The sequence below is a fragment of the Boleophthalmus pectinirostris genome, unplaced genomic scaffold, assembly GCF_026225935.1.
Source record: "Boleophthalmus pectinirostris isolate CB_2022bp ecotype Guang Dong unplaced genomic scaffold, ASM2622593v1 HiC_scaffold_8, whole genome shotgun sequence".
Classification (NCBI taxonomy): domain Eukaryota; kingdom Metazoa; phylum Chordata; class Actinopteri; order Gobiiformes; family Gobiidae; genus Boleophthalmus; species Boleophthalmus pectinirostris.
In genome coordinates, this window is record NW_026571515.1 from 2,531,747 (window position 1) to 2,556,312 (window position 24,566).

At 40.3% G+C, this 24,566-nt stretch overlaps 5 non-coding genes across 5 annotated transcripts; all 5 read right to left on the reverse strand.

Moving 5' to 3' along the window:
- Window positions 1–20,115: 20,115 nt before the first annotated feature.
- Window positions 20,116–20,188, reverse strand: trnar-acg (transfer RNA arginine (anticodon ACG)). The gene has a single exon. It is a non-coding gene; the product is annotated as a tRNA-Arg (tRNA).
- Window positions 20,189–20,636: 448 nt separating this feature from the next.
- On the reverse strand, window positions 20,637–20,709 carry trnar-acg (transfer RNA arginine (anticodon ACG)). Its single transcript has one exon. It is a non-coding gene; the product is annotated as a tRNA-Arg (tRNA).
- Window positions 20,710–20,944: 235 nt separating this feature from the next.
- Window positions 20,945–21,016, reverse strand: trnah-gug (transfer RNA histidin (anticodon GUG)). The gene has a single exon. It is a non-coding gene; the product is annotated as a tRNA-His (tRNA).
- A 2,305-nt stretch (window positions 21,017–23,321) lies between these two features.
- trnah-gug (transfer RNA histidin (anticodon GUG)) lies at window positions 23,322–23,393 on the reverse strand. The gene has a single exon. It is a non-coding gene; the product is annotated as a tRNA-His (tRNA).
- Window positions 23,394–23,880: 487 nt separating this feature from the next.
- Window positions 23,881–23,953, reverse strand: trnar-acg (transfer RNA arginine (anticodon ACG)). Its single transcript has one exon. It is a non-coding gene; the product is annotated as a tRNA-Arg (tRNA).
- Between the last annotated feature and the right edge of the window lie 613 nt (window positions 23,954–24,566).

The window sequence follows — 24,566 nt, forward strand, 5'->3', positions numbered from 1 at the left end:
TCCCTAAACCAGAACTAAACCAAGTCTAAACCAAAACTAAAACCAGGACCAAAAGCAGGACTAAAACCAGGTCTAAAACAGGATTTAATCAGGACCATAACCAGGTCTAATCCCAGGACTAAACCAGGATTTAACCAGGAGTAAACCAGGACTAAAAGCAAGACTAAACCAAAGATAAAACCAGGTCTAAAGCCAGGTCTAAAAGAGGATTTAATCAGGTCTAAAACCAGGTCTAAAACCAGGTCTAAAACCAGGTCTAAAACTGGATTTAATCAGGACTAAAGCCAGGACTAAACCCAGGACTAAACCCAGGACTAAACCCAGGACTAAACCAAGGACTAAACCCAGGACTAAAGCAGGATTTAACCAGGAGTAAACTAGGACTAAAAGCAAGACTAAACCAAAGATAAAACCAGGTCTAATCCCAGGACTAAACCAGGATTTAACCAGGATTTTACCAGGACTAAATCAAGACTAAACTAGGACTAAACCAGGACTGAAAGCAAGACTAAACCAGAGCTAAAACCAGGTCTAAAACCAGGTCTAAAACTGGATTTAATCAGGACTAAACCCAGGACTAAACCCAGGACTAAACCCAGGACTAAACCCAGGACTAAACCCAGGACTAAACCCAGGACTAAACAATGCCGCGCTGCCACAGCCCAAGGTCCTCGAAATATTGTCTGACATAAACCCGAATCCCGGTCCTGTGGAGCTAAAAAGGTTGAGGAGCACTGGTCTAGAGGGATTATCAGACTAGTGCGCATGTCTCCTGCAGAAAGAGCCGCTGTCGTGTCTGGGATCACGATGTTTCAGCCACCGTAACATCAGCACGGAAACAAGCAGATGATGGATCTTCCACTATAAACATTACATAGTGCACATTTAAATTTTCACTTGACATGTTTGCCGTTGTTGCTGTGAAGGATCCGGGCGCCTCACTGTCCGGTCGACAAACATAACTGACCAATTAAAGGAGTCCGACTACATTTTACCTCTGCTTTCCCGTGCCTTAATGAACCCCGCGTAAGTGTCGCTCTCATTTGTAAATGCAGATGCCATTTTCTGCGGTGAAGTAACACTCGAGTTTAGTAGTTAATTGTGCATCCATTTTCTGCAAACCAATTAAGGCCTGAAATATGACAGTCATGTAAATCTCTCCTGCTCGTTTAGCCTCGTATCGTCCCTTTAGAGACGGTGTTGTGTTCTCGCTTCACTTAATGAGCCCCGTCTCGTTTATGTGTCATTTATTACTGTTTAATTCACTGCGTCGCCGTTGCATAATGTCCACATATTCACTGTATATTACGGCTATAATGTCAGTGTGAATAGGGCATTTGAAAGCCTGTTTCAGTATTCACTTTATAATGTGGCCTATGTGCATTGGAATAGTCGTGCAGTACAATTATTCATTCTATCTTTATATTCTGCTTTATTTCAGACTCGCTCGCTCTCACTAAAACACACAGCTGTTCATGTAATGTTTTAAAGCTGCAATAAATACAGATTTGTTTCCATACGGTTCCTGCTCGACCAATTCAGTTCTCCGCAGTGGCCAGTTAGTCCCACGTTAAAGGTGCAATATGTAACTTTTATTTGTATGTATTGTATATTATATATATATATATATATATATATATATATATATATATATATATATATATATATAATATTATATATATATATATATATATAATTTATTTTGTTTATTTTTATTTATAATTTATTTATTGTATTATTTATTATTTATTTTACTTACTTTTATTACTTTTTTTAACTTTTATTTTTATTTATTTTTATTACTTTTTAAAACTTATTTTATTATTTTATTTATTATATTATTTTATTATTTATTTAAATTATTATTTATTATTTATTTATTTATTTATTTACTTTTTTACTTTTTTATTTATTTTATTTTTATATTATTTTATCATGTATTTTATTTAATTATGTATTTTTATTTATTTATTTTATTATTTATTATTTATTTTACTTATTTTTATTACTTTTTTTAACTTTTATTTTTATTTTTTTTTATTCATATTTATATTTCCTGGTGGAGAGTCTGCCAGCTTCTTGACACCATGGAGATTATTGGATGGATGTTGTGGACTTAGGGCGCTTTCACACTGCTAGTTTTATTTTGTGGACCAAATAAACAAGCAAAAAAAATAAAAATAAAAAATGTAGTATATTTACTCCAGTGTTTTCCTTCCACACCTGCAGATGATCCAAAATTGGTCCCATTGACGTTTATCCGAGGCTCCGGGGCACAGCGAGTTCGACTGCCTTCCCACGGAGCCTGTGCAAACCAGCCTCCAGGTCCCCAGGGGAGCTCGAACTCACAAACCTACGGACCACCAGCCACAGTTTAATCTATACTGTGGAACATTCTAGACCAGAGGTTTCAGATTGGGTGAATGTGAGCCTCCCCTTAGAGCAGGTAAAAACAGCCCAGCCCCCCCGCTTTCAATTGCCCAAATCCCATCCACCCTCCCCCAAAACAACAGGTCTTCAATGCATCTTTTATGTTCCTGCAACGATGAGTTTCAATAACTGATAAAAAATATGAAAAACAAAACTTTTAAAATATATTAAGTGCATTTATAATCGATTTTTGTAACAGCAAATAATTTCCAACTTCGTGCAGGTATAACTGAGGCGACATCACTGAACATCAGTAGGTCAGTTTAGTTTAGTTTATTTATTTATCAGGGACAATGCACATAAAAACGTTGAGCTACATACGTTTGTGCAGGTTAGAGCAAAATTGCTGATTTCCACTTTCAGTCCCTGGCCAGGCTGATGTCATGATGGCGACCATGCCCATAAAATAAAACACAATGTATACTAATGCAATAATTCATCCAGTCAGTCAATAAGTAAAACTATAGTCCCATTCGGTCTCAGTCACCACATCCAAACACTATTTACATATTTACAGTTCATACTGCTGCATTTATACAGGACAGATTCATGTGTTCAGGTTTGTTTGGTTAAAAGCCATTGTTTGGTCAGGTGTGCAAACAGGCATCAGAATTAAACCAGGCGTAAACCAGGCGTAAACTAGAAGTAAACTAGGACTTGAGAGAGAGAGAAGGAGAATCCCAAGCCCGTTGAGCAGGGTGTCCACGAAGCACTGTGGGGTGTGGAGCTCTGTCAGTTCTTTCTCCTGCCGTCACTGGTTGATAAACATGGATGCACCTTCAAGCCCATCCCTGACACTTAGTCCTGTTTTAGTCCTCCTGGTTCAGTCCTGGTGTAGTTCGGAATTAGTCCTAGTCCTGCGATCAGTCCTGCGATCAGTCCTGCGATCAGTCCTGCGATCAGTCCTGCGATCAGTCCTGGTTTTGTCCACGTGTGTCGCGCCTCCCCAGTGGCTCTTTGGTGGACCTCACCTTTTGAAAACCGCTGTTCTAGACAAAGCAAAAACATTTCCAGGGAGACAAACAGGTGTCAGACCCTCCACCACAAACATTCCACAGTGCACTTTTATGTCAGAATAAATGGTTTAAGATATCGACAGACTAGTTTAATGCCACACTAAAGGTGCATTCTGGGAAACACATTGACCACGGACATCTCGAAGAACACGAGCAGGTGCCGTGCCCTCCTCCGTAGATTCCACAGCAGCCCCTGAAGGCGCCCAGGTGACAGACAGCAGACCCTCACACGGTCCACCAGGGTGACGAGTTCAGACATCTTGTTAGCAGCACGAAGCTTTTTGGCGCAGGCTCCATAATTCATCAGATGGCCGTTTAGCTCCAGGTGCAGTTCACTCAAGACATGTCCTCTCAATAATTCAACTGGTTAAGTCTTTTATTAAAATTGTCATCAAATATTTATAGTACAGCGGGACCTTCTGGCACCTGCGGCTTTCACGGTGATCACTGAGGGGGTCTGTGCCAGCCCGGAGCCCTCTGCGGCCACCTGGAGCCGACAGCAGATCTCGTCGACGCGTAATGGCCACAATAACCAAAAGTAGTCGTCGTAATGGTCCGCGTGGGAGTGCCAGGGAATCCGCGTGAATTATACAGACGAACATGAAGTTAAATTAAAAGCAATAAAGTGAGGAGTGGTTTTTTCCTGCCCATCTCGTCCCGCGTAAATGGGTTCAGGCGGTCTCCGGGGAGAAGTGCTCAAAGGGCCACTTAGCCGTACAGAGCTCTCTACGCTCAATATGCAACGTGTGTGAAGTCCTTTAATACGCAATATTCTGGGTTTAGAAAGTACTGCGTCCAGGTCACGTGTGTGCTGAAGGTCACTGATGTCACACGATGAGGACGAGGAGAGTTAGAGGGTACGTTTTCATTTCTTCAAATATATATTGGGGATTTTAGTTGCATTTAGAATTTAGAAATAATGGTCCTCATTGAGTGCGTTTACATGCACATCAGTATCCCTGTTCTGTCAGTGTTCGTGTTACTGTGTTTACATGTTCACTGAGAAACTGGGACACTCATATCTGCGTGTACATGATCAAATGGAGTATCCTGGTTTCTTGACGTAATCTTACAAATGTGCAAGCCCAAAAATTAACTTAAATCTATTTAATAAACCAGGAAAAATACAAACCGTGAGCTCCTTTAGCATAAGAAGCTAAGGAGCGACGAGATCTCCCACAATCCACTGCACACATCAAACTAACAGATTCTTCATTAAAATCTTCTGCATAAATAAACTCAACTTTACAACATATAAACCATAAACACTATAGACACATCAGCCCGTTTGATCAGATCATTCAGCTCTGATCACATTTGTTTACGTTTTACAGAAACGAAACTTAAGACCGCGTCGCTAATTAGCATAAACTGTTAGCGGTGATAAAAACACTCGCTCTTTGTGCCACTCATGTGGTTCAGCTTCTGTCGGACTAAATGACACGACTCTGTGGATTATGTGAGTTCTTTTTGTGACAGAAGAGGTGCTGATGATGGTGAGTCTGTTCTGTGTGTGTTGTATAGGAGATAGTTCATGTTTTAGGTTTTCATCGATCACACAGGTGCAGGTCGTACATGTGCAGGTTTAGTGCAGCTTTTTATTTTACAGTCATTTCACTCGTTTGGTCACTTTATTTAAGTTGGTCAATTTATTTATGTCACTACTGTTGTGGTGAAAAGACTGGAAAGTGTCTTTTGGACGCATGCGACTCAACTTTATGTTGCAGTAACCGGGATACTGCGTTTACATGCCACAAGTATCCCGGTTACTATCGGAATAAACCAGCTACAGTAACCCGGTTTCTAATAACAGGGATACTGAAACCGGGTTACTGCGTTTACATGCACCATCAAGAAACCGGGATACTCAAAAAACCCGATCATAACCGGGTTATCGATGTGCATGTATACGCACTCATTCATGAATCTTTCCTTAAAATTTTCGTAACTTCCACTTTAACAAAATGCAGAGAACAAAACTTGAGAACTTCTTACGCAACCAAATTCCTTCTAAAGAGAAGAATGCGTCAACACTTCAGCTACGAACACTTCCATGCTCATTTACATTTCCTTTACATAGAATAGAATCTACAGACGGCTGTTTTACTGCTTCAGCTGCAATTTCATATGTCCATCCAAACTCACATGAACACACTCAGGGAGGCAGATTTAAGTCAGGAGTGTCAAACATACGGCCCGGGGGCTGGATCTGGCCCTCCAAGACCTTTAATCTGGCCCTCGGCTGATTTTCTACTAAAATATTTTAATGATATTTTCTATTAAAATCTTGTTAATTTTCTGTGGTGTTTATCACAGCAGCGTCTCCAGCGTCTCTGTACGTGGCCCCTCCCACCAGAGCAGCACAAATGAAGACTTGTCTCTTTCCAAACGCTCTTAAAGGACGATCGTTTTGACTGTTGACCGTGACACCCTCATCAGAAAAATGTCCAACATGAGAAAAGTGGAGCCGAGTGCAGGATTTTACAAAAAAAATGGACTTATTCCTGTTTACAGACAAGTTCATGTTAAAACTTTGTGTTGAAATTGTATTTTTCTTAAAGTTTCAGGTTGGGGCTGCATAAGTGCAGCAGTGCAGCATAATTATCATTGTAACAACTGCAAAAAGAGTTTGGATGGTGTTTGTGTCCGTGGCGTAACGCCAAACCGAGATGACAGAAAAGCCGGGAGCAGCTGAAGTGTGTGTTTTCTTCCCAAAGACGTAAATACGTTGGCGTTTCTGTCCAATCAGAACCTTCCCACCCCCCGACGCTCAGACACATTAAAGACGATTTAATGTGTTTTCCATGTAAACCTCAGAGAGATTGGGTCCATGAGAACGAGACAAGATGAGATTTTGACATAATTTTTGACATAATTGACATTTCACAATTTTGGCTTCACAATTTTTTATTTTATGTAGTACTTTAGCAGTCATTGTAGTACTGCTGTTTGGAACTACAGCTTCTCAAATCACATAACTCACCATCTCTTAACTCTTTTTGTCCAAGCCAAAGGTAAATTCAAGTGGTAAAAAAAGTACCTTGAAATGCTGTGCAATGAATGGAGTCTGCAATGTTTTTACCTCCTGTTTGGCTCCTGTGACTCCAACGAATTGAAATGAGTCTGAAGCAACAATCTGGTGTGTTTACGTTCATGTTGTGTCATGTTTATTCATTAACATGCTCTGTCCCAATCAAATACATAAAAATACGTTATACTTTACTGATCCCTGTAGTGGGGAATGCATTTCTGTGCATTTGAACCATCCTTCAGTGACACAGGGAGCCTTAGACTCAGACTCAGACTATTGCTCAACAAGGGAAATTACTTGGACACAGTAGCTCACACGTCACAATATAATATAATGACAAAGAGTAAAAATTATATATAAGAAATGGTAATAAACTTCTAAATACGCAAGTACCAAAAAATGGCAAGAGACTGGCATCAATAGGACACAAATTATGTGGATTAACTGAGATTCAGGGACCCACAACGAACCACAGCTCACTTTGACTACACCTCAAATTTTCCAGAAGCCCATTTGTAGCAGCTTTTCCCATCGTCCCAGTTTGTTTGGGCTAACTTGACCCCACCGTCCCATCCCCTATCATGTTTGTCTTTCAGCCATAAGATTCCTACGAGGGGGGTCCCGTTCCGGTGAGGCCAACTGAAGATTGAGACTGAGCCCCCACCTAGGCTACGTTCACATTTCCAATTAAATGTGACTTGTATGTGACTCCAGTTTGAACATTAAACGGCCCGAAAGTGTCCCACATGTGACACTGGAGACACGACGACGTCAACCGCAGCGAGCGTCTCTGTGTTTACGGAAGTTGTCAAAACATAGACGCGAGCATTGAGCACCTGGACCGGAGCCAGAACATGAACAACTTACTTATTTTAAGGAGGAGATTGAGAAGGAGAAGGACGAGGTTTTTGGCCGTGGTGTTTTGTGGGGCAGCGGCAGCAACATCCATTGAAAGGAACATGTGGATGCGGAGACGTAGCCAAGTGTGGTGATGTGCTTCGCTTCAGTCACACGGGGTTCATTAACAATTTTCGCCTACTTCAGCGCAGAATAGTGACGTTTGTGTCTTGTTGATAACGTGTAGGTCAGAGGTGTTCACACTTTTTCATCATGCGAGCTACTTACAAAATGACCAAGTCAAAATGATCTACCTAATACAAAGTCAAGCAAACTGCACTGAAACACTGTGCCGCTTTTTTGGACCCTCCCCCACAGTTTGAGAACCTCTTCTTTAAGAGAACTTCCTCTGGCACTTTACACAAAACTGTGAAAAAAGTGAAGGAAGATTTTTAAACCTGTTTTTTAAAGTTCCAAACTGGAGTTTCATTCTTTTCTGGTTTTGCAGTGATATTTACCAGCCTCTGCACGTTTACCAAACCAAACGCACATCGTGACAAACACAGATGCATTTGTCACTTTTGTTAGACAAACTTCAGCCAAATGTGGCAGTAGGTCTGTTCTGTAGATCCGCTCTATGCTGTAGACCTGCTTTGTGCCAACACTGGAACACAAATTTAGACTGGTTTTTGCTTCACGTTTGGTCTTGTTCTTCTAATCAGCCGCACTGTGGGAGGGGCTTGTGTTGGCTGTACGCAGGAAGGAGCGAGAGCGTGAAAAGGCGAGGGGCGGCGTGCTGACGTGAGGCAGGTGGACAGGTAGGATGTTTAGGAAGTTGAACCTGCCCTGTGATGCACGCTGGTACACGAGGGCACACGCTGTCGCAGACGAGCCGTGCATAGGGAGCGTGTGTGTTTGTGATGCGCCGTAGAGTCTCCGCGGGTTTCAAATGAGCGCACAGGCTGCACTGAGACGCCCCACACGCTCCTGCACCCGCTACAAGTTTATTACCAACAGCAGCGGCCGGAATGAAATATGATCACACTTGTTGAGTGTCAGACCTCGAGTGAGAGACAAGACCGAGTCCAAACGCGAGTCCGAGATGAGACACGGAGATCTACCCACACGACCTTGGCGATCGACTGGTAGATCATGATCGACGTGTTGAGCACCACTGGTCTAGGTGGATGAATGCGCTTTGACTGTTCAGACTGAAGTCACATGTCAAAAGATCAGATATGTATCAGTTTTAGGAGCACATATCCAAGTGTCCTGGGTCACATTTGAAAAAATCAGATCTGTGTCGTTCAGACTGTCATTAAAAGATCAGATACAGGTCATATAGGGGCCAAAAAAATCGGATTTGGGTCACTTCAGGCTGCAGTCTGAAAGTAGCCCTAGAGTCTCAACTCAGCCATCCCTGCCTTGTACATTTATCAATAAACTTCTTCGCACCATGTCTTTGTTGGCGTGGTCCTTGCTGGTGAAATAAATCTCTGTACACCGAGTAAAACACAAATATCGTCATATAAATAGAGTATCACACTTCTATACTGTAAGAGACGGTAAGAGTGTCAGAAGCAGTGAGTTTGTAGAGTGCAGCGCCAGGGGATCCATCTGCAGATCTCGAGTCTGGGTCTGGACCACTTATCTGCGGGATGTGACCCACTGTTCATGTTTACATTCCCCCATTCGTGGCGTTTACATACCTGGGTCTGTGTGTGTCACGCGAGTCAATCGGAGCGCCGCGGGAGCTCCATCATGTCTCTGGGATGTTTCTTTGTTTCTGTAATAAGCTCAAATTGCGTGTGCAGCTTTATTGCACTGGTGAGAGCATAAACGGCGCACATTCCTCCAGTCATTACGCGGCTCAGCTGGATCGCGCATTACGCAGCCATTAGGGGGCAGTATACATGACGAACAGCTGATGGCCTCCCGCGGCTCTGACCCGGCAGCGTGCGGAGAAGAGAAACACCCCACAGTCACGGGATTGTCACGAGTTTACAGATCGTCTGAAGCAGAGGCGGGAACCAGAGACTTAGATTTTACATCCAAATATGTAGACCACAGACGGATTTAGAATTTCACTACTACTCATGCTGCAAATTTAAAACGGAACATTGTGAAACTTTTTTTTGTTTGTATGGAAATGTCATTGCTCTGCCTGGAATGTTCCACAATATGACATTAAACTGCTCTATTGTTGTGGTCAAGAGTACACTAATCAAGACCCAAGACCAGTCCGAGACCACAGGGTCCAGAGACCAGGACAAGACCAAGACCTCTAAGGGTCAAGACCAAGACCGAGACAAGACCAAGCCTTTTAAAGGCCGAGACTGAGATAAGACCGAGACCACGGCCCATCGAAACAAAATTGAGACTCTTTGTAATTTAACATTTGTATTTTACAGTTTAGATTTAATTTAACATTTGTATTTTACAGTTAGTTATTTTATATATATATAATATATATATATGTATATATATATTATATATATATATATATATATATATATATAATCTCCATTTGATCACTCGTCAAGTGTCAGACATTGAGACAAGACCGAGTCCAAGCACCTCCAAGACCGAGAAAAGATGCGTTTGAGACGAGACCAAGATCGCAAAAAATAGTCTCAAGGCCGGTCTCTCGATGTCTGTCAACATTACGGCTCTACTTTACATTTATTTTTATTTTATCCTAACAGGGGGTTTTATAGCTCAAAAATACCTTGAAAAACAAATATTCTGACTGTGAGTGGGGTCCCCTCTCCACAGATCTGACCTGTAACTTGGTCTAGTTTGGAGAGTTTTGCCTGTAGTGTCTCACCTTAAAGCTGCATTGTGTTACTTTTAATGGATGGTCCATCAAGGGACGATGTAAACGAACACTTTTTTGAAAACAATGCTGTGTGCACAATGTTATTTTGGAAAACTGAGGAAGGGAAATATTAATTTCTCAACAAACCCGGCTCTGAGTAAACGTAGCGTTAACCTTTCCATCTTCAAGGAGACCAAACCAGACAAAGTTCCAGGTCAGATCTGTGGAGAGGCGACCCCGCTCAGAGTCAGAATATCTGTTTTTCAAGGTATTTTTGAGCAATAAAACTACCTGTAATTGAATAAATGTAGATAGAGCTGTTTAAGTGTCATATTGTGGAACATTTCAAGCAGATCAGTGACATCTCCACTGAGAAAAGTTACACAGCGTGCCTTTAATAATAGAAAATGTTTTATAATGTATATGGAGGTAGTAGTCAAGGGGAGCTGAAACAAAGCCCCTCTCAGTAGAATATTAAATAAAACACTCCAAGTCAGTCAAATGTATTCATCCCCTAAGGATTATTCAAGCGTGTAGAGCTCCTGCAGCGGCCGTCACGCAATCCCAGCATGCACCACCAAACTCCACGCTGCCAGAGGAGGTGGGGCTCCCTAAAAGCGCCGCGTTTCGTCCAGAGGCGGGACTTAATATTCTATTGAAACCACGGCAGCGCATTTTAAACACTGTTTTCCTATTCACCTAAAACAGCCAGGTCTAAATAACAGACTTTTGACAAGACAAAGCCAATTTAGCCCTAAAATTGCACCAAAAACACCTCCAGCTTTTCCCTCCCAAAAAACTCAGCTACACCAAACAAGAGCCAATTTGTGTCAGTGGTTAAGCTCGCGAATGTCGAGCTGTTTGAAGAGAAACAATCCCCACATGTTTCGTTTGCTTAATTGACTGCTTAGAAATGTCTATTGTAAGAAATTAAATCATAAACTAAAGTTAAACCAGTGTTGCTACGTAACGACAACATCTGCACGTTAGTCGGAGCGCATCATGGTGTTACTATTTTATCCGTTTCACATCACTTAAACTGTCATTATGAGTAAATGTTTCAGGTGCAGAGCTTTATAATCAAGTCTGTTTTTCACAAACATCTCCAGCAGCACTTTTGAATGATATAAGAAAAGTTAAAAGTACCAGATTTACAAATATTGCAGAGTTAAGACAAAATCTACACGATCTGTACTCACACTGGTGCCAGATAAAGGTCACTCATGTTTAATCTGGTTTTAAGATAAATAATTGTCTATGATTTCATTTAATGCCAAAAAAAATCTGATCACTTGAATTAAAAAAGTTTTATCACGATCTGAGTAAATTTCACCTGACAAGTAAAATTATTTGCCAATGGAACAATATGAAAATATGAAATTAAATTAAAATTATCACCAACAGTCATTGTAGAGAGCCGTCCAACCCAATATTTGTTCAACTTAAAGTGTTGAAAATGCAGGATATTGTCGACTTAAGTCTCCTCAAAGTCGTGTATAAAGCAAAGTGCAATGTATGACCTGTAAATATTCAAAGACTGTTTGAGATCAGAACAAACCACTACAATTTAAAAAGGAACCTACATGTTTAAAAAACCCAGATTCAGAACCAAAGTTATGGAGCAAAGCGTCGCTGTGAAAGGAGTTCACTTATGGAAGAGTCTTGACAAAGAAATAAAAGAATCAAGTACAATGATGACATTTAAAAAACATAAAATCAAATGCAGTGTGTCTGTATGAAAAAGAAAACTAAGTTGTTGTGCATAAAAGTGAAGATTTCTGTTTGCAATTGATCAGTAATTGTGCCTGAACTGATTTGGAATGTTTCGTGACCATCGGTGTTGATGTTTTGTCTTGAAAAAGGAAAGGGGGCAGATAGCATGAGATTTTTTCCTTCTTTCTGCTCCTTTTCATTCATGTCTTGTGTGTCTGATGTCTTTTTATGCTTTATGAATGAAATAAATAAATACAAAATACAAAATATGAAAATACAACTTGCTGCACTTAAGAAAAAAAAAAAGAACTCTTTGCACTTCAAATAAACAAAAATTGAATGTTTCTTGAAGAAAAACACTTATGCCATTGGTAGAATCTGCTCAAATAAAGGCAAATGTTATTAATTTAAGTACTGTATTTTTTGGACTATAAATCGCACCAGCCAAAAAATGTGTAATGAAGAAAAACAAAAAAGTCACACCGGACTATATAAGTCGGGGGAAATTTTATAAAATTAGGGTCTAGGGACTGAAAGGAAAGTTATAGTAAAAAAAGAATAAAGAACAACAGGCTGAATAGGCGTTAATATGTTAATGTAACATTAACAACTAGAAAAGCAGTCAGAGAGCGCAGACCTCCGCCAAGGACTACAGTCCCCCTCATATTAATTGTGTTTTCCATAAATATTTGTCTCGTATCTTTCAATTTGGAATATGAAAGAGGATCCCATTGTCCATCCCTGAGTCAAATTTCATGGGGTTTGGTCAATAATTAACCCAGATATTGAGAAACAAAATTTTTGGCCCCATTTACCACAATGTTAACTAAAATTTCAAAGTGATCCAGAATCCAGGATTTCTTCCGGATCAGCCCCAAAATGAAATCAGTTCTTCCTTTTCACATTTCCAACAAATCCTGAAAATTTCATCAAAATCGGTCCATAACTTTTTGAGTTATGTTGCTAACAGACAAACAAACAAACAAACAAACAAACAGACAAACAGACAAACAAACAAACAAACAAACGCCGGCAAAAACATAACTTCCTTGGCGGAGGTAATTATAGATGTATATATAAAACATTGAATGTCACTTTTACTTTTGAGGGCAGAAATAAAACGGATACTTCCTTTGTACTTCTCCCCACTTTCAGTTCTGCTTTCAACATTCAACAGTTAAACAGTAAAATGGCAGTCACGTCTCCATCAGCCCGTCTCACGGCACCAAGATATAAAAAATATAAATCCTCAAGCCAAAATATCAATATTTTTCTTCAGAATGTATGCTTGTGATTAATACTAATAAAATACAGTGTTAAAGACCTATTTATATAGTACTTTTTCTGCACATTTATTATTTTTTAAACCATATAAAGGAACAGCATATATATTCAGATAACTCAATCATTAAATATATTAAGATAACTAAACAGAACAAGTTTACCAAACTCCATCTCACTCCAAATCACTAAATCCATTGAATTCTTCATCCTCAGTGTCACTTCTGAGCAACTCCGCGCAACTTCAGCTGTCACTGAAATCCAGGCTTTGTCGATCCATTCAGTGACTTCCAGAAAGGTTTTCTGGCGCACACTCCCAGCTGCTGTGAAGTTGTGTTCTCCATTCCCGCTTTCTCCAGTCCCTCACAAGTTTCTTGCTCACTCCAAACTTTCTTTCTGATGCTCAATTACCATTTTGCTGATGCATCTTTCACTACTTGCAGCAAGATCGTGGCTTTTTCGACAGGAGACATGCGCAGAAAACTGATACAGGAGCCTAGACCGTCCTCGCACGGCTCACTCTGAAAAAAATTTAATATCTAGGTCGCACCGGCGTATAAGTTGTGGGACCAACCAAACCATGAAAAAAAAAAAACTGATAATCCGAAAAATATAGTAATTTGAACTTCCCTAGATATTACTTTTTGCAGCGTAACTATTTGAATACTTCTAAAAGTCTATGGGAAAAAAAAAAGAATAAAAAATGAACTTGCAGAACCAGAGCGAATGTTCATTGTCTTGTACGATGTCCCTATCAAATTTAGTCACGTGGGTGGACAGGAGGACGTGTTAGGATCAGACAGGTCACAGAAATATAACTCCAGGCATGTCATTGGTGAGAAAACAGTAAATAGCGTAGAATAAAAATGATTTGGCAAACCCGCTCACTTCCTTCTTAATTTGTGCGCTTGTCTGCATCATTTACCTGTAGATCCAAAGTCACCCTGCGCATCTGTTTCAAACCGAGCTTCAAATGAGCCTGATGAAGCAGATTCCGCCGCGTACGCTGAAGGCGCGGGGATCAAAAGCGCACCTGCTCGCGTTTTTTTTTTTTTTTCCTCCCAAAGTCAAACCTTTAAATGTTGCATCTGACATGTAAAAGCATCCGGAACTGCAGGCCAGATGGGCAAAGGTAGAGAAGCCTGCGGTGAACGGCGAGAACGAGCGGAGCAGATATTTTCCGTACCTGTGACAAATTGAAACAGCGGGGAAACGCATCACGAACGACACAGTATGACCATGACTCAATGATTCAAGAATTCTAGTTCACATATTGCTGGGATTCAGACGACATCACAGAATTCTATAGGCCAACAAAATATAGTAATACAGAAGCGGAGATGGATGACCAGAAGATTTAAAGGTGGGACTATTGGAGGACAGAGGCAGTAAATAAAGAAAATGCAATAATTGAAAATGAATAACGTGTATTGTGCAGAAATTTAAAAAAAAAAGTGGAATAACTCAATATACACAAGTGCTGCAGCAAAACAGAAAACAATCAAAATCAGTCCTTGGAAAGTGAACCTCAATCAGCTGGTCTGTTCCCCCAGGATGACAAAACCTGAAATCAAACTCCATTTAGAGTCCGAAAGGTGTACTGTCCATTAAAGCGCAAATTGTCCGACAGTTGAGTAGTGTGTGTGGCTCGATTAGGTAGAAAAGTGAGAGGACAGGCTGTTATCCTCCTACCAGACCGGAGATTTGCTCATAGGACGTTTCCTCGCTCGCCGTCGGGTTTGACCCAGTTTTTGGGCAAGAGGTGAGGACCACAAGAGCGTTTTCTGATGGTTTAATATGCACACATTCAGAGCTCTACTGCAGACATGTGACGACAGAGAGAGTGAGTCTCAGGAACGGACAGTTTTTCATACACTGTGGTGGACACAGGTGTGAGGCTCATGTCAAACAGTGATCATTACACGGTCAGGAAACGTGTGTAGTCGTAAAAGTGACTGATAACAACAAATGGTCGATTGGGATCCATAAACGTAATTTTAGGAAAGAACTATTTTCATACTCCTTACATGAAGCTTGTTCATCTAATGTAAAAAAAAACAAAAACAAAAACATGCCATCATGTCCTGTGTGCACATTGAAAGGCCTCTTAGAACATGGTTATGCTTACTGCTCCGAGCCAATTAGAAGTCAGAACTAAGGTTATGGAGCGAAGCATCGCTGTGAAAGGAGTTTAACTTATGGAACAGTCTTGACAAAGAAATAAAAGAATCAAGTACAATGACGACATTTAACATATAAAATCGAATGCAGTATGTCTGTATGAAAAAGAAAACTAAGTTGTTGTGCATAATAGTGAAGATTTCTGTTTGCAGTTGATCAGTAATTGTGTCTGAACTGATTTGGAATGTTTCGTAACCATTGGTGTTTATGTTTTGTCTTGAAAAAGGAAAGGGGGCAGAATTTTTTGTTCTTTCTGCTCCTTTTCATTAATTTCTTGTGTGTCTGATGTTGTGAAACTGTCTATGTCTTTTTATTCTTTATGAATGAAATATATAAATAAATAAAATTAATAAATTATCATTACCATTACAACAGTTGAATAAAATAATCGCAAACACAGTGTCATGACTAGCATATGCTAACAGTTAGCATGCTAATGCTAGTTAGCATGGCTGTTGATTCTAATGTCCAGCTCAGGAGGAGACTCACTGAACCTGATTAAAAAAAGAGAAGCCGGGTTCCTTGTATCTTTTTTGAATGATGTCAATTTGTTCCTTTGATTACAGCTTTAGAATTTGCCCCCATGGTTCGTTCATGAATGTACTTTTGTTTTTATTTTTCTTCACGACTGTGATTTGTTTTGTTTTTTTCTTACTAGGTTTGGATGTGATCTTTGTACGGTGCCTTTTGTTTGTATCTAGGATTTGAAGTATTAAAAAAAAAAAAAAACTTAACATGTCATCAGTACACGAGGGTTTGGGTTTAAACTTACCAGTTCAGTTTAGTTCAAATGCTCAGCAAATATGACAATGTCCCAACAAAAGGTCTGGTTCTAAAAGAGAAACATGAAGTGTGAAGACAAAACATAACACATGAGAATATAAAGTTGAAATGTTTGGATGTACTGACCATCAAAGCTCTGCCCTCTGACTTCTCTTTCCACACAAATGAGGAGTGACAAGTCAGGGACCTTTTTATACTTCGTCTGCCATGTTGTGATTGGATAAATGGTGGAGTGGGCGGAGTTGTGGCGTGGGGGAAAACCTGGGTTGGATCTTTGAACTAACCGGATTGGATTTAACCCTGGTTACACTCCACTGCAGATTTTTGTTGTAATATAGAAAAGGCTTGTATCTGGTCAGTAATGGAAATGATCAGGTTCCATATTTGAGAATTCACCTTTCCAGTATTTCACAGCAAAGTAAAATATAATTAATAGAAAAAAAAAAAACTGGTACTAAATGTGAATGTGAATTCCAAGGTACACATGTGAGTTAATTTGCTTCTCTGTTAAGAAGGATGGAAAAATAAAACGTACTAACCTCAAAACTGTATTGGAGCTTCACAAAAAGTATAATTTATGATGTTTATGAAATGACACTGTAGTGAGCTCAACTTTTCTGTGAGGATTTGTCCAGTAAAATCTATAAATCTTTGTCAAAAATGCAAAGTGTCCATCATAATCTCTTCTTATATTACCAGATAATATTAAACACAATTGTGAATGTTTTTAAACCAGACTCTGATATCACTCACATGTAACAGGGGGGGTTTTTATTTGCCAAAATTCCTTTATATTTTCATATTTTTGTAAAATTCTGTGATTAATCCCGCTTTTGTCACGTCACTTTTGCCTTCAGTTTCCTCTATTACCAGAATTTAGAATGTTTTTGTTTACACACATTACAATTTTAAGGGTCTATACTCAAAAAAGAGAATATATTAATGTGTTTCCCCCCCGTCCAGCGTAGTCTCCTGTGGTGTGTTTCTCGTATTCTCCGTTTTACTGTAGTGCCTGCCACCTGTGGGTATGTTTCACCTGTCAATACAAACCCTGCTGATTTATTCAAAGATGTGTCTTAAAGCTGCTGTACTTGTTTTTTTACTGTCTCTAGTTCAATACAAACCCTGCTGATTTATTCAGGCGCTGTACCTGTTTTTTTTTTTTTTTTTTACTGTCTATAGATCTGTTTGAGTGGTTTGAGGTGGACAAGTTATTCCTCACTTACCTTGGTTTCTTGATACTGAACATTCTAAGTACTGACAATGATGAGTTTATAATTACTTTTTGCAAATTTTTCCCAACAACTAGCATGCTAACTTGCACTTCCTGATTATCGTACATTAAATTGCTTTGTAATTACTTGCAGACAGCACAGAATGGACTTTGACTACGTTTACACTGAAACAAATCACTGTATCGGAAATAATCTGCGTCCAAACGCGTTTCTGTGTCCGCAAGTCTTCTCCATTCACACAACTTTGCACATATTTGTTTATGTTTTACAGAAATGAAACTTAAAATCACATGACTCATTTGCATAAACTACAAAAGCTCAAAAACCCCCAGCTCTTTCCTTGTGCGTTGATGCAGTTCAGCTTCTGTCGGACTAAAGGACACGACTCAGTGGAATATGAGTGTTCTCTCTGTGACAGAGGGGTGTTCTGCTGATGGTGAGTCTGTTCTGTGTTTCTGTCGTGTTGGAGATGGTTCATGTGAAACGTTTCAGAGGTTATACGTGTGCAGGTCGTACACACAGACACACATTTATATGAGTGAACAGATATTCTCTCTTCTTAGTGTTTTGGCGGTGAATTACTTCGCGCCGCACAGACCTACATCAGATTATCAGTGTTTTCAGGTGTCCACACGGTGCCGGATCAGATGTGTACGAACGTGAATTCGTGGGAGCTGGAGGCACCAGATCGTTCCATCTCTGGAGCCGTTTTCAGTCGGATTAATGTGAACAAACACTACATCCACAACCAAAACAACTCGAATACGAACCCATGTGTGTGGTGCCTTATTTTGATCTCTAGAGCGTATTGTTTTGTCTGGAATGTTTCACAGTATGGTGTTAAACCTTTCTATCTTCATGGAGATCAAACCAGACGAAATTCCAGGTCAGATCTGCGGAGAGGCGACCCCACTCACAGTTAGAATGTCTGTTTTCCTATGTATTTTGGAGCTATAAACCCACCTGTAATTAAATAAATGTAAGGTAGAGCTGTTTAATGTCACACTGTGGAACATTTAAAGCAGAGTAATGGCGTATCCATAGAAACAAGCAGGTGACGGATCCCCAACCACAAAGTTAGATAGTGCCAGAGGTGGGGACTTGGAAGTCATGACTTGGACTCGAGTCAGACTTGAGTCACTATTTTTAGGGCTTGAGACTTGACTTGATAAAACAGACTAAGAATTGGGACTCGACTTGGACTTGAAGGTCAGTGACTTGACTTGGATTTTGAGCCCTGTGACTTGAAGAAGACTTGATGCTTCTCCTTTTCCTCCTGACTTGAGACTCGCAAAACAATGACTTGGTCCCACCTTTGCATAGAGCAGCTTTAACTACGTGGAAAAATTGCATAACCCAATTGTTTTACGTTTTACAAAGAGGAAATAATTACACCAGCTTCACGATTGTTTGGATTCACAAATTGAAATTCAGTTGTGAGAAAGGAAAAACTGTCATATTTTGCTGTTGTTCTTTTTTTTTTTTTTTTTTTTTTTTTTTTTGCTCTAATTACACCCACTCCTCACCACATCACACATCAAAAGCCCAACCCCCTCCCACCAAACACAGCACCACCTGGGGGCTGTCCTGCGCAGGGGCACGTTTGAAATATTGATTGTAATAAGCTGAGCAAATTACCTCCAGAGTATTTTTAGACTGGAACTGTTCAGCTGGGAGGAAGTGCGCCATTTCTATGAATGAGGAATGAGACCGTAGCATAACTCTGTGTAATGTGGAAAAGTATGCAAAGCTCTCCCAGCGGCGGGGCTAATTATTCACCACCCCCAGTCCTCCTTCACGTGACTCTGCCCTCTGCAAACCGCACTGACTGAAGGGCTGGTAAATGGGACCATCTTTGCCACAGGATGCACCAGGCTGCTGTCAAAAGAACCTTTAATCTCAAACTACAAAATATGTAAATATAAATGCGTTTAATTTGAAGTGCGCATGACAGGCTTTGAAAATTCTCACATTCTGACTTAATTTGTTGGATTAATTCTTGCTGTAATTATGAATCATAGTTTTAAATCAAGAAACAATTTGTAAATAAAAGTTCAAAACAAAACAAAAATCATGAAAATTGAACAAAGTTGAAAGTTCCATATGAAAGACATCAGTCAGAATTTTGAATAAAATACAAAAATGTTACCTTAAAAAGTGTAGAGCAGTGACTATACTATACTATACAATCACGGCTGTTTCGCAGTGTAGGTTACAGTGGAGAAATTCATCTACAGTCCAGTGACCAGTGTCACATTAAAACTATAGTCAAGCTAGCCAGGAGTCAAACCTAGAACCTTCTGTTCCGTAGTCAGACGCTTTATCCATTGCAGCACTAGCCCATGTATGCTTTGTATCTGGCTCAGATTTTCGAACCCGCTCTGGCATATTTGATCAAAACCAACCTAACAACAATTTGAAAAGTCTGGAATAGTGTAACGAACAGAGGATTGCAAATGTTGTAAGATTTGTAAAAGTTTACAACAGATCTTGCATTGTGTGTTTTATACATGTAAGACATATTCTTGCCTTTGAGTAAACTACATTAATTTAACATTGGAAAGTACATATTAGTACTGCCGTGACCCGGATTTGAACCGGAGTTGCTGCGGCCACAACGTAGAGTACTAACCACTATACGATCACGGCTGTTGCGCAGTGTAGGTTACAGTGGAGAAATTCGCCTAAGGTCTACATTTTATATACATCAACAGAACTGTATTCAACGGCCTGACGAGTTGAATCATGTAGTCCAGTGGCCAGCGTCACGGGTCACGTTAAAAGTGTAGTCGAGCTAGCCAGGAGTCGAACCTAGAATCTTCTGATCCGTAGTCAGACGCGTTATCCATTGCGCCACTAGCCCACATATATACCATTTCTGACTCAGATTTGCGATCCCACTCTGGCATATTTGATCAAAAATAACCTAACAAAGATTTGAAAAGTCTGGAATAATGTAACGAAAAGAGGATTGCAAATGTTCTAAGACTTGTAAAAGTTTACAACAGATCTTGCATTGTGTGTTTTATACATGTAAAACATATTCTTGCCTTTGAGTAAACTACATTAATTTAACATTGGAAAGTACATATTAGTACTGCCGTAACCCGGATTCGAACCGGGGTTGTTGCGGCCACAACGCAGAGTACTAACCACTATACGATCACGGCAGTTCAGCTGTGTAGGTTACAGTGGAGAAATTCGCCTACTGTCTACATTTTATACACATTTGTGGAATTATATTCAACAGCCTGACTAGTTGAATCATGTCGTCCAGTGGCCAGGGTCCCGGGTCACGTTAAAAGTATAGTCGAGCTAGCCAGGAGTCGAACCTAGAATCTTCTGATCCGTAGTCAGACGCGTTATCCATTGCGCCACTAGCCCACATGTATGTCATTTCTGGCTCAGATTTGCGAACCCACTCTGGCATATTTGATCAAAACTGACCTAAGAAAGATTTGAAAAGTCTGTAATAATGTAACGAAAAGAGGATTGCAAATGTTCTAAGACTTGTAAAAGTTTACAAAAGATCTTGCATTGTGTGTTTTATACATGTAAAACATATTTTTGCCTTTGAGTAAACTACATTAATTTAACATTGGAAAGTACATATTAGTACTGCCGTGACCCGGATTCGAACCGGGGTTGCTGCGGCCACAACGCAGAGTACTAACCACTATACGATCACGGCAGTTCCGCAGTGCAGGTTACAGTGGAAAAATTCGATTCATAGTCAACATTTCATACACATTTGTGGAATTGTATTCAACAGCCTGACCAGTTGAATCATGTCGTCCAGTGACCAGGGTCACGGGTCACGTTAAAACTATAGTCGAGCTAGCCAGGAGTCGAACCTAGAATCTTCTCCTCCTAAATTCGCTTACGGTCTACATTTTATACACATGAGTTGAACTGTATTCAACGGCCTGACCAGTTGAACGATGTAGTCCAGTGACCAGCGTCACGTTAAAATTATACGCAAAGGAGTCGAACCTAGAATCTTCTGATCCGTAGTCAGACGCGTTATCCATTGCGCCACTAGCCCACATAATTGCCATTTCTGGCTCAGATTTGCGACCCTGCTCTGGCATATTTGATCAAAACTGATCTAAGAAAGATTTGAAAAGTCTGTAATAGTGTAACGAACAGAGGATTGCAAATGTTGTAAGACTTGTAAAAGTTTACAACAGATCTTGCATTGTGTGTTTTATACATGTAAAACATATTCTTGCCTTTGAGTAAACTACATTAATTTAACATTGGAAAGTACATATTAGTACTGCCGTGACCCGGATTCGAACCGGAGTTGCTGCTACCACAACGCAGAGTACTAACCACTATACGATCACGGCAGTTCCGCAGTGCAGGTTACAGTGGAAAAATTCGTTCATAGTCAACATTTCATACACATTTGTGGAATTGTATTCAACAGCCTGACCAGTTGAATCATGTCGTCCAGTGACCAGGGTCACGGGTCACGTTAAAACTATAGTCGAGCTAGCCAGGAGTCGAACCTAGAATCTTCTCCTCCTAAATTTGCTTACGGTCTACATTTTATATACATGAGTTGAACTGTATTCAACGGCCTGACCAGTTGAACGATGTAGTCCAGTGACCAGCGTCACGTTAAAATAATACGCGACGGAGTCGAACCTAGAATCTTCTGATCCGTAGAATCACTTCTGATCCGATCACAGCTGTTTCACAGTGTAGGTTACAGTGGAGAAATTCGTTTATAGTCAATATTTTATACACATTTGTGGAATTGTATTCAACAGCCTGACCAGTTGAATCATGTCGTCCAGTGACCAGGGTCCCGGGTCACGTTAAAACTATAGTCGAGCTAGCCAGGAGTCGAACCTAGAATCTTCTCCTCCTAAATTCGCTTACGGTCTACATTTTATACACATGAGTTGAACTGTATTCAACGGCCTGACCAGTTGAACGATGTAGTCCAGTGACCAGCGTCACGTTAAAATAATACGCGAAGGAGTCGAACCTAGAATCTTCTGATCCGTAGTCAGACGCGTTATCCATTGCGCCACTAGCCCACATATATGTCATTTCTGGCTCAGATTTGCGACCCCGCTCTGGCATATTTGATCAAAAAAAACCTAACAAAGATTTGAATAGTCTGGAATAGTGTAACGAACAGAGGATTGCAAATGTTCTAAGACTTGTAAAAGTTTACAACAGATCTTGCATTGTGTGTTTTATACATGTAAAACATATTCTTGCCTTTGAGTAAACTACATTAATTTAACATTGGAAAGTACATATTAGTACTGCCGTGACCCGGATTCGAACCGGGGTTGCTGCGGCCACAACGCAGAGTACTAACCACTATATGATCACGGCTGTTGCGCAGTGTAGGTTACAGTGGAGAAATTCGCCTAAGGTCTACATTTTATATACATGAGTTGAACTGTATTCAACGGCCTGACCAGTTGAACGATGTAGTCCAGTGACCAGCGTCACGTTAAAATAATACGCAACGGAGTCGAACCTAGAATCTTCTGATCCGTAGAATCACTTCTGATCCGATCACAGCTGTTTCACAGTGTAGGTTACAGTGGAGAAATTCGTTTATAGTCAACATTTTATACACATTTGTGGAATTGTATTCAACAGCCTGACCAGTTGAATCATGTCGTTCAGTGGCCAGGGTCTCGGGTCACGTTAAAATTGTAGTCGAGCTAGCCAGGAGTCGAACCTAGAACCTTCTGATCTGTAGCCGCATTACCCATTGCGCCACTAGCCCACGTATATGCTGTTTCTGGCTCAGATTTGCAATCCCACTCTGGCATATTTGATCAAAAAAGACCTAACAAAGATCTGAATAGTCTGGAATAGTGTAACGAACAGAGGATTGCAAATGTTGTAAGACTTGTAAAAGTTTACAACAGATCTTGCATTGTGTGTTTTATACATGTAAAACATATTCTTGCCTTTGAGTAAACTACATTAATTTAACATTGGAAAGTACATATTAGTACTGCCGTGACCCGGATTCGAACCGGGGTTGCTGCGGCCACAACGCAGAGTACTAACCACTATACGATCACGGCAGTTCAGCTGTGTAGGTTACAGTGGAGAAATTCGCCTACTGTCTACATTTTATACACATTTGTGGAATTGTATTCAACAGCCTGACTAGTTGAATCATGTCGTCCAGTGACCAGCGTCACGGGTCACGTTAAAAGTATAGTCGAGCTAGCCAGGAGTCGAACCTAGAATCTTCTCCTCCTAAATTCGCCTAAGGTCTACATTTTATACACATGAGTTGAACTGTATTCAACGGCCTGACCAGTTGAACGATGTAGTCCAGTGACCAGCGTCATGTTAAAATAATACGCGAAGGAGTCGAACCTAGAATCTTCTGATCCGTAGAATCACTTCTGATCCGATCACAGCTGTTTCACAGTGTAGGTTACAGTGGAGAAATTCGTTTATAGTCAACATTTTATACACATTTGTGGAATTGTATTCAACAGCCTGACCAGTTGAATCATGTCGTCCAGTGACCAGGGTCCCGGGTCACGTTAAAAGTATAGTCGAGCTAGCCAGGAGTCGAACCTAGAATCTTCTGATCCGTAGTCAGACGCGTTATCCATTGCGCCACTAGCCCACATATATGTCATTTCTGGCTCAGATTTGCGACCCTGCTCTGGCATATTTGATCAAAAAAACCTAACAAAGATCTGAATAGTCTGGAATAGTGTAACGAACAGAGGATTGCAAATGTTCTAAGACTTGTAAAAGTTTACAACAGATCTTGCATTGTGTGTTTTATACATGTAAAACATATTTTTGCCTTTGAGTAAACTTCATTAATTTAACATTGGAAAGTATATATTAGTACTGCCGTGACCCCGATTCGAACCGGAGTTGCTGCGGCCACAACGCAGAGTACTAACCACTATACGATCACGGCAGTTCCGCAGTGCAGGTTACAGTGGAAAAATTCATTCATAGTCAACATTTCATACACATTTGTGGAATTGTATTCAACAGCCTGACCAGTTGAATCATGTCGTCCAGTGACCCGGGTCACGTTAAAACTATAGTCGAGCTAGCCAGGAGTCGAACCTAGAATCTTCTCCTCCTAAATTCGCTTACGGTCTACATTTTATACACATGAGTTGAACTGTATTCAACGGCCTGACCAGTTGAACGATGTAGTCCAGTGACCAGCGTCATGTTAAAATAATACGCGAAGGAGTCGAACCTAGAATCACTTC